This window comes from Silene latifolia, chromosome 2 (assembly GCF_048544455.1).
Source record: "Silene latifolia isolate original U9 population chromosome 2, ASM4854445v1, whole genome shotgun sequence".
Taxonomy (NCBI): Eukaryota; Viridiplantae; Streptophyta; class Magnoliopsida; order Caryophyllales; family Caryophyllaceae; genus Silene; species Silene latifolia.
This window is the reverse complement of record NC_133527.1, coordinates 36,513,053-36,523,318: the sequence shown is the minus strand read 5'-3', so window position 1 is coordinate 36,523,318 and position 10,266 is coordinate 36,513,053.

Genomic DNA, 10,266 nt, shown 5'->3' with positions numbered 1-10,266 from the left:
TTTTACATATTGCATTTTAGTTAAAACAAATCTCAAAGATTGGGGCCACCCCCACCAAATATCCAACTCGATATCCAAAATTCATTTGCAAAACAGCCTTTAAATACCGAGCTCAACATACAAACCTGGAAAATCTATTCCTAAATCGTATGACATAGATGGGTCATAAGCCCTCCGCATGCAAAGGACGTAAGCCCTCCAGGCATGTGCAACAACCCCACCCATAACACATTAAATCGCGCTCGATCCAATCGAATAATCGCTTTGATCGATCAAATAATCGCTCGATCGAAATAACAATCGCCGATCCGAAGACATGTCCAACATCGCACCTTATCAAAACGCAAAAAGAAACAAAACAAAGACCAAATATTTATTCACCCAAAATACTGGTCCCACCTAATAACCATCCATTCCAGGGACATTCCCCCTGGATGGGCCAAAAAATTCCTTAAAACTCTAAAAATTCATTCCAGGGACATTCCCCCTGGATAGACCAAAACCCAAAAGAAAAAACTAAACTATCTTTGAGCCAAGAATCACTCACAACCATTCGCCATCTCCCGATCACCGGACTTTGCCTTGGAAGGAGGAGAATCCACTTCTTCTTCTTGACCCATGTTGGCCAAATCGGATACCGAGCGTCCCGTAGTCGCCTCATCTCTGGTCCGGATTCCAATCACCCGGTCGATTCTGATCCCTCATAGCATCAACCCGACCTTTCCCGAAGAAATACGAGCGGCATCGGCCAACCTTGCCTCCACTAACTCCTTTTCAGCAGAAGCTCCTCATTCTTTCTCAATCGATCCTGCATTGCCTCGCTTCTCGGCCTCCAACTCCAACCCGACACCTTCTCGGATTTTTCGCACCACCTCACAAACTATAGCGCCCTGGTTGACTCCTTAGTCATGTTGCCAACGAGATTGGAGCACTACTTCATTACCCCCGGATGTGTGCGGTCACGGTTAAGTTTATCCAGTTTTCCTCCAAACTAGAAACCCCGTCTGGGCGTCCCCGAGCCGACAAGCGAGCTAGCCAACCCGGCATCCAATCCCTACACATATACAAAATCAATCAACCTAATACGAGACAAAACAAAAAACACATCAACAAATTAAAAATATTCCCGTACAACTAACCTCCTTAGCCTGGGAAGCGAGTTCAAAGACCTTTGTTACAAGAGAAGTCGAATAGAGACTACTCGGTAGATGACTCAAGAGTATTAGCGACAAGAGCGACCGCTCATTTTAGCGTAAAACTCGTTTATCTCGTGCCCGGCAAAGATCCATGTCATCAACCCTAGCAGATCACACTTGCCTTATACTCCCGAGTGGTCGAGCCGGAATAGGTGTTTCCCTCCTTCCTCCTCTTCCGAATATCATCCTCTCTCTTTCTTTTTTTGAGCCCGGACGACCTCTCGGTGACACTATCTGGGGCGGATCTTGAGGAGGCCGGACGTCGAAATCGGGATATCCAAAGTCTTGTCACTCCCACTAGTTTCCTGGCTCTTGGACTGTTCAAAGAATCCTAGCCACCCCAACCTTCAAATCCTTTGCAGAAAAGCTAGCCAGCCTAGCAGAAGACCTAAACACTGGATATATAAAAAATGTACGTAAATATCAAACCAAAAAGCGACAGAAGACAATAGCCAACCTAAAAGCAAGCGAAGACGTACAGAAAGAGCGGAGAACTAGGCTTGCCTTTGGGTACTCGACCCCGTCGGCCTGGTCTTCATATACCGGGCAACAACTCCCTACCCAAACTGGTGGCCGGTTCTTTCCTCCTCGGAATAGCAAGGAAAGCATCTATCCCGAAATAGCCTCCTCATCCGTGAGGATCACAACTCCAATCGAGCTACAAAAACCACCAAAATTACACAGTAAGAATCGAACCCATTAATTTCATATAATGTATTGCAAAACAAAAAGGTACAAGGAACCTACCACTCTCCAAGGGAGGATATCTCGTAATCAAAGCCCGATCCCAAAGTCTCGGTCCGGACAAACAGGAAAGTCTTTGCCCAATTCTTATCATCTCCGGAATCCAGGTTAGTAATTAATGGAGACATTTTCGATTTTATTCTCAAATTAAAACGACCATCAACAGGATTTTTCATATGATAAACCGCCTTGATATCGTTAATAGTAATTACGAGATTATGTTTAGCACATAAATTTTCAATAGAGTGGACAAGCTTCCAAACCATTGGCATAATCTGAAAAGGTGATACCTCCATAGCACGAATGGTATCAATCATCAAGGGAGTAAAAGGTAACTTACACCGCTTTGAATGCCCATTCAAAAATACAGAACCACCAGGTGATACCCATTAGCCCCGATCGGGCAAGACTCGGGATCCACACCTCGGTAGATTCAGGAATTATTTTCTTCTCCCTTAGAATCTTGTCATAGTTTGTTTTTAGCAAATTCTCCTCGGGAAAGAAGAATCAAGAGATTGAAGAGCAAAGAATACGTAATCCTGATACTTGAAAGCCACGGCCGAGCGGGAGGGTCAATTTCCCTTACCTCCTCCTCTTGAATATCTCGTGGGTTCGGACTCAACAAGATGCAGCGCTCTCTCGAGATGCGGGCGTTTTTGGCTCCCATATTTCTAGATTGTTTGATTTATTATTGAAATTGTCGAGATAACGAATGATTACTAAGAAGAAGGGAAGAATTGCGAAGAATTTTAGAAGAATTTCGGAGGAATTTGAGAAGAATATTCAAAGAAAGAAAGTGGAGGAAAATTGGTGAAAAATAACCTTGCCCTAAATACCGTATTTATAGAGAAGTAACGGCATGAAAAACCTAGGAATTGCAAAACTGTCAGCATGATGTCACGTAGCCGTTGCAGTGTTCAACGGTAAATAGGAGTCTAAGAGTCACTGAATGAATATGATTCTTTTTAATTGGTTAACCCGGAAATTTGACATCTCACCCCCGGCCGGATCCAAAGACGGGTAAAATGTCAAGGGGCAATTGTTAGGCCCAGTTTAGCCTGGTCGACCATAACCTGCCCGACTCAACAAAGCTGATTGATTGAGATGAAGACCGGACAAGATTAACTACTATCTAGTCAAAGAATATTATGGCAAGAAGACTACTAAATCCTGGAAGAGGAACCTTTTAGTCAGTATATCATAGCTTGGCGGATTACTAAAAACAGGCTGGATTAAGAAGATGGACAAGAAATACGATTGTATAAGCCAAATAACCGTGCCCTATTCTCAAGGAAGACCAAGTCCAAACCTAAAACTATTTAATCTATGAATCTGGACGGAAAGAAGAGAAAAAGCTAAGGATTGGTTGAGTTGAGAACGGGTCAAGCGAGCTAATAGGAAGCATGCCCTATTATTCCTAAGAATGCTCCTACAATTAGGGAGGAAGTTGCTCATTATAACGTTACTCATTGTAACGTTGGGGAGATCATTTGTAGGACTATAAATAGTAGAATTTAACAATTGTAAAGGGGGTGATTAATGAATTGATCTATACTTTATCTTTTTTCACTCTTGAACATACAAATATACGTACAATATTGTGCCCAGCTTATTAATACAATAAAAACGTTATTCCTTATACTTATTTCTTTCTTTGTTATTTGTTCATACCATTCTAATCTTATAGAACTAGATACCCTGATCACTATATAACCAAGCCGGATCCTTTCAGGAAAATCCTGCTAAAACATATGAGTTTTGCGGTAATGAAAGAAAAGAACTTGAGGATCTAGTGTGAGTGTATGTAATAATTGTGGATCGTGAGTTATGAGTATGGAGATAGGTGCAGGTATAGAGGATTATGTCGTTTTGGCAGTAATAGGGAACAATTGAAGTTTTGGTTAAGCTAAAGATTTTGAGGTATAGGTTAGGGGTGTGATGAGTGAATTGAATTATGAGAATTGTTTAAGTAAGAGAGCCTTAGATATATGCATGGCGAGTGTTTAGATTATAGGTGGTTGTCTTTGACATGCGGTGGTGATGGGGATAATGAGAAGATATAGCTAGGATTTAGTATTAGTGAGTTACGAGGATGTAACATTTATCTTAAGAGGAGTTGGGTGCGATAAAAGAGATTTTGATGGTTGTGCATATGGTAGTATAATTGGAAGTAGAGTGTTGGTGTAGCATAAAGGACGAATATTTGTTTTGATTGATTTTATTAAAGATTATGACCGTGCTTGTAATAGTTCGATGTTTAGGAATGGGAGAATATTTCATTAGTGTTGACAGTTGGATGATGATTTATGGGTGTGAGTAAACTTCGAGGACGTAGTTCCTTTTAAGGGTGGTAGAATGTAACATTCCGTTTGATGTTTTGAGTATCTTGATATTGGATTTTCTAGTGGATGCTATGTTACGGAGCTAGCAGCGTTGTGTTGGTAGTGTATGGAGTTAGTGTCGAGAGAGATATAGTGTAGTTGATACGATATCGTGAGACATGTTGTGGAGGTAGGCGTAGTTGGTGGAGTTGGTGTTAAGAGTTCATGTTTTATAGGGTGAGGTTTTGTTTTGAGTTCTTAGTTGCGTTATTGTATCTTAATCGAGTTGGTAGGTTTGTTTTTATGTATGGGTTGAACTTCGGGGACGAAGTTCTTTTTAAGGAGGGAAGACTGTAATACTACGGTTTTATGAGTTTATGGGTACTCTATCGAGTGGGGCTTACTCTGTCGGGTAAGTAGTTTTTGACGCAAAACAATAGTCTGCCTGTAGGGTACTCGATCGAGTAAGTTGGGTACTCGGTCGAGTAGGTGGCACTCGATCGAGTAAGTGCCTTACTCGATCGAGTAAGTGTGTTTTACGGGTTTGTTTTGACGGGTTTTGCTAAGAACGCGAGATTAATATAAAAGGCTTCCGTCATTTTCTTTAATCATTTTTCACCTTTCTAGACCTTTAAAAAGAAAAAGAAGTTACGTAGTTCTCTCTCGTCGCGTTGTTGGCAAATCTTAATGGCTAGAGTCGTCGGATCGTTAAGTTCTTTACGCCGTTGAGACCGTCGTAATGTGGGTAAGCTCCTAGTATGATTTTTATATTGTTTCATTGAGTTTGGTTAAAACCCTAATTGGGTAGATTTGGGGACTTGGGGGTTTTTATAATTGTATGATTAAGGTAGTATTTGTATGAATGTATGTGTAGGAGGAGGGTTCGTAGAAGAGAGGTTTTGAGACAGCTGTCAGATCGTCTGATTCTGTGATTGTTGTTTCAGGTAGGGTTTCCCTACTCAGTATTAGTTACATAATGTGTGGTGATTGTATTGTAATTAGTGATTGTTGATTGATTTAGACGGTTGTGGTTTCATATTGTTGATTGATTCAGACGGTTGTTGATTTTGTATTGTGATTACTGTTTGATTGTCTGTGTTCTTCGGGGTGCATCCCTGGCTGAGTGGAGTAACTTGCGGGAGTGGCTTCACGCCCTTGATTCGCCTTCTGTGGAACCCGCCACAGAAGGGATGTGCAAATTAATGAACATGAGTTTATCGCTCGATAGAGATGAGCGAGGCTTAGGTGGGAACGGCTGCGGTCCCCCACTGGCGGCGAGGAGTATCTGTTGCGATGGGTACTCTGGTAGGGCTACACACTTTAGTGTGTAGTCAGTTATGAGGTGATTGGAGATGGAGACTGGGATTGTGTGTGAGCTGTTTGTATGATTGTTGCAGTGTGGCTTTGATTGTGTAATTAGTACTGACCCCGTTTAATGTTTTAAAAACTGTGGTGATGCATTCGGGGATGGTGAGCAGTTATTGAGCAAGTATGATATGACGCGTATGAGATAGCTGGGATGAGTCATCACGTGGCAGTTAGAGGTCTTCCGCTGTGTCAGACGATGTTTTATAGCTTTGATAGTTTTATCAGTAGACCATCTGAGAACCTTGTATTTCAGTTTAACAGTTTTGGTTTTGATCATGTAATCACTTTAAACTATATTGTTATTTAAATTATGTTTCTTCATTGTCATTTGATTATCATTGCCTCGGGTAACCGAGGTGGTGACGTTCTTATACCTTAAGTGGTCCTGGTAAGGCACTTGGAGTATGGGGGTATTACAGCTGTGCATCCCAATCGGCAAAGTTAGTCCCATTCTTTTCAAGTTTAGATCGATCCATAAAGGATCAGGGCCAAGAAACATTGGTGAGTGGTGGAGCGGTTCCACTAGTTGAAGCGGATGAAATCGGAGTTGCCATTGCAAATTAATCAAATTGACTACAAAAGGCTAATGAAGGAAATAATTAACATTTATCATTTTACGTGTAAATATTTTTAATAAGGTTTATAAATTATGCATTTATATAATGACCTCGCACCTAAATTATATAAATGATCCCGAGATCCATCTTTATACAAACATGGGCACGGGAAACCGATACATCCCATACTTGCATAAATTTGATGAATTAACTCTTTAATTAATTCAACTATAGAATTCTCGGTCGATGTATTTCATAAATTCCATCTCTAGCCCCGGAAAATAAAACTAGTCTTTATATCCCGTTGAGTCCAACCAAATTTCGCGTGTAATAACGTTTTATTACCCCACTTACCCAATGATAAATGAAAGTACCCCGGAAAACCGAATCTACCCCAAATGTCAAAGGGATTCATGAGTCCTACTATTTGGTAAGGCTAATCTAAATTTTAAATATGTGTGAGGTCTTGTCGATTTATTATCTATCATCTTTAAGTGAACTAAGTCGATGAATACTCGATAATTATAATTGACAATAGTCGATAAGACGATAAAATATGCATGTGAAGTTATGGAGATTTGGCAATGCATGCAAACATATAAAGCAAGCAAATAAAGAAAAATAAATTTTCTAGTATGGTCTTTCCTAAAATACAAAATCTTATATTCTATTACAAATTCGGAAATTAACTCCTTTGGTCCCTTGAATCTTCACGTGACACGCCTCCCAAGGATAGACACCGTCTCGATCGGAACTCCTTTCCGAATGGCACCGTCTTTAGGAAACTCCGGAATTACAAATAATTAAATAATAAAATGTACATTGTACTTCCTATTATACATTTGTAAAATAAAATCTAATAAAAAATAAAAGTTATACGAGATCACATTAAATTACAACCGAATCAATATTCCCTTACATTACGGGTAATATCGATTAAAAACTAAGGCCATACTAAGATAAAATTACATAATTCAAAATTATATAAAAAAAATATGACATTCATCAATGAAATATACAACATTATAATATGTATCTAACATGCCAAGCTATGTGTCAAATCGTCCTATTTAACCTTATATCGTAAATATAATCCGGTTTTATGGTTATTCGCGATTTTTAACTTATTAAAATCACAAAATAATACTAAAATCTAATTTTAGTCCAATTTGATTATCCTAACCTTTTAGGACTCAAAAATTAGTCATTACTCAATTTTTGACAATAATTCAACTTGTTTTAACATTTATGCTCATTTTTTTACCTTAAAATCATAACTTTTTATGAAATATATCCAAAATTTAATTACAATAATTTCAAATTTCAAATTTTAAATTTTTGAATATTCTGGAATAATTCCATGACACTCATAATGTCAAAAATCAAGGTTAAAATTTTTGAATTTAATTCGAGAAAAATATAGTTGCGATTTATCGGTTTTATCAAATAAAACATCTAAAGCATATGAAAATTAATCTAATCAATGTTCCAACTTTAGATCTGATATGTGGGATAATAATGCAACCTAAAATAATTTTCTCATACCATGTAATTCGTTTTAGCTATTTTTGCTAAAATAGTCACTATTTATGTCATTTTTATACTAAAAATTCATAAATCATGCAAAATGAATCAAGTTCATCTAAAATTTTATACACAGTGAGTAAAATATTCATGTGATAACATATTAAAATTTTATGTCCTGTTTCAAAGTTTAACTAATTTTAACCATTTTACCTCTATTTATTCCATTTTTATCTCATAAAAATTATAAATCATGCCAAAATAAATCAAATTTATACAAAATTTTACATAAAAAAAGTAAAATATACATGTGAGGTCATATAAAAATTTCAAGGTCAGAAACTAACTCTAACTATTTTTAGTATTTTAAATACCATTTTATACATTAAAATATAATAAAATCACTAAAAATCATTAAAAGGAGCAAAAAATTACCATAAATCATCAAAATGACCTAAATATATTTTAGGACCAGAATATATAACATGCAAAAATATTCGTGACTTTATAATACAAATTACAAAATCTCTAGTTTTATATGTTATACTTTTAACTCGGAAAAACAATAAACCGATTATGCATGCAACAACCTAAGCTCATGATACCACTTGAAAGGATTCAATAACCCTCTAATTAAACTCTTTAATTATTGATCTAAATTTCTCATAAAATTAGATGTTGATCTAGTGCATGCATAACATGATATAAATAGAAAAGTAAGAATAAGGTTCCTTACATTTATAGAAATCGGTTTTAGGGCACAAGTGAGGACTCCTTCCCACACTTGTTCTTGAGCTACAAGTTTATGGATGATCCTCCAAAATCCCAATAGTAGAGATTCTCCTCTTGATGACACCAAAACTACCCCTTAAATCTAATAGTATATTAACTAGATATATTATTAGAGACCTTAAAATTTAATCTAATAATATTTCTTATTACTACTTTTAGTAATCTTAAATAAATTAGATTTTTGAATAATATGTATTCTAAAACTTATTTTAGAGAGATAAGAGAAAGTGAGAGAAGTAGTTGTCTAACAAAAACTTAAGAATGAATTAAGAGAATAAGAACAATTCTTATTCTTTTAGAGGGGAGGAAAACCGGTGGGGGGGATGGACATGGAGCCAATGCATGCCCTTTACTTTTTCAATTGTTCTTCTCAAAACAAAACTATGGTGTAGTCTAATCTTAGAGGTTAATCATTGTGTTTTCTATAATTAAAAACAATTAACCATTTCACCCTAATTACCCACAAAAAACCAGTCCCCATATGTAATATGGAATCCATTTTATTTTTGTCAATTGTCATTTTTGTCATATAATGTGTACATGTAACATGTTATTAATAATATTAATGCATATTTAACAATTATATATCATTACATATATTAATTCAATTATATATAACAATTGACTAGTAATTCATAATCACAAGTATATAAAATGGGTCATGTTAATATAATCTACAACACATTGTAATTATAATTAACTAATCATTCTTAATTTAATTATTTCATAAACAAAATTTTAGTAATATAACATTTTAATTACTAAAACGAATCTCATTTAATCGAATTACAATAAGATTCATATTCTCACTCACATATGTAAATTGTTCAATTTTAAGGAATTAATTAATTAATTAATTTATCTATTAAGGGAATCGTCCTTTAGGTGTGACCTTAAGGGATCAACTGATCACCACCCTCAAATGACAGTAATGTCAAACTCCAGTCAGCCAATCATTACCGATTAATGTTGATCAGTTGACATATAAAAATGAATCATCCCTCTATATATTCTCATCATGAATTTTAATAATGTGATCGCACTATTGTTGAGGACACAAACTCTAACACGGACTTGGCCGAGTAACACGCTACATCGATCATCCAATCTCTCCCGTATCCCTTGCCAATGGTGTCCTTTGGTCAATAGGTCGGTCAAAGAGTACTTAAACAGGGCGGGTATTATAGTGACACCGCCTTTTATCTGAGATGCCTAGCTAAAGGCTCTTGGATAAGTGGGGGTGCTACATTAAGTACTGAGAATAAATATAATAGTTGCGCCTTAACCATTACCTTAAGGTTTTGTTATTAGAGTCGGTGTGACCAAGAGATCACGGGTTCAAATCTCGGCAGCCTCCAATAACTCACGAAGTGGAAATTCAGCACATGGTATGAGGGGGTCTGTGCACTAACCACTTTTCGAGCCCAATGGGCACTCGAGTGAGGGGGCGTACTAGGAATAAATATAATAGTTGGTCCTCAACCATCACCTTAAGGTTTTGGTTGAGATGGTTCATCTATCAGTAAGTGTAATTAATGAGTGGATTTGTGTTGGTTTATGCAAGGTAATGCAAGACTAAAGTTCAAAACAATACTCCCTTCGTTTGATCATTTATTTATCTTTGATTTTGCATAAATGCTAAGGAAGAAGGGATAATTAATTATTTGATGACAATTGAACCAAATTAAGATTAGAGGATCAAATTGTTCATCAAAAGCATTCCCAAAATACAAAGGTAAACAATTGAGTGAGACATCCAAAATG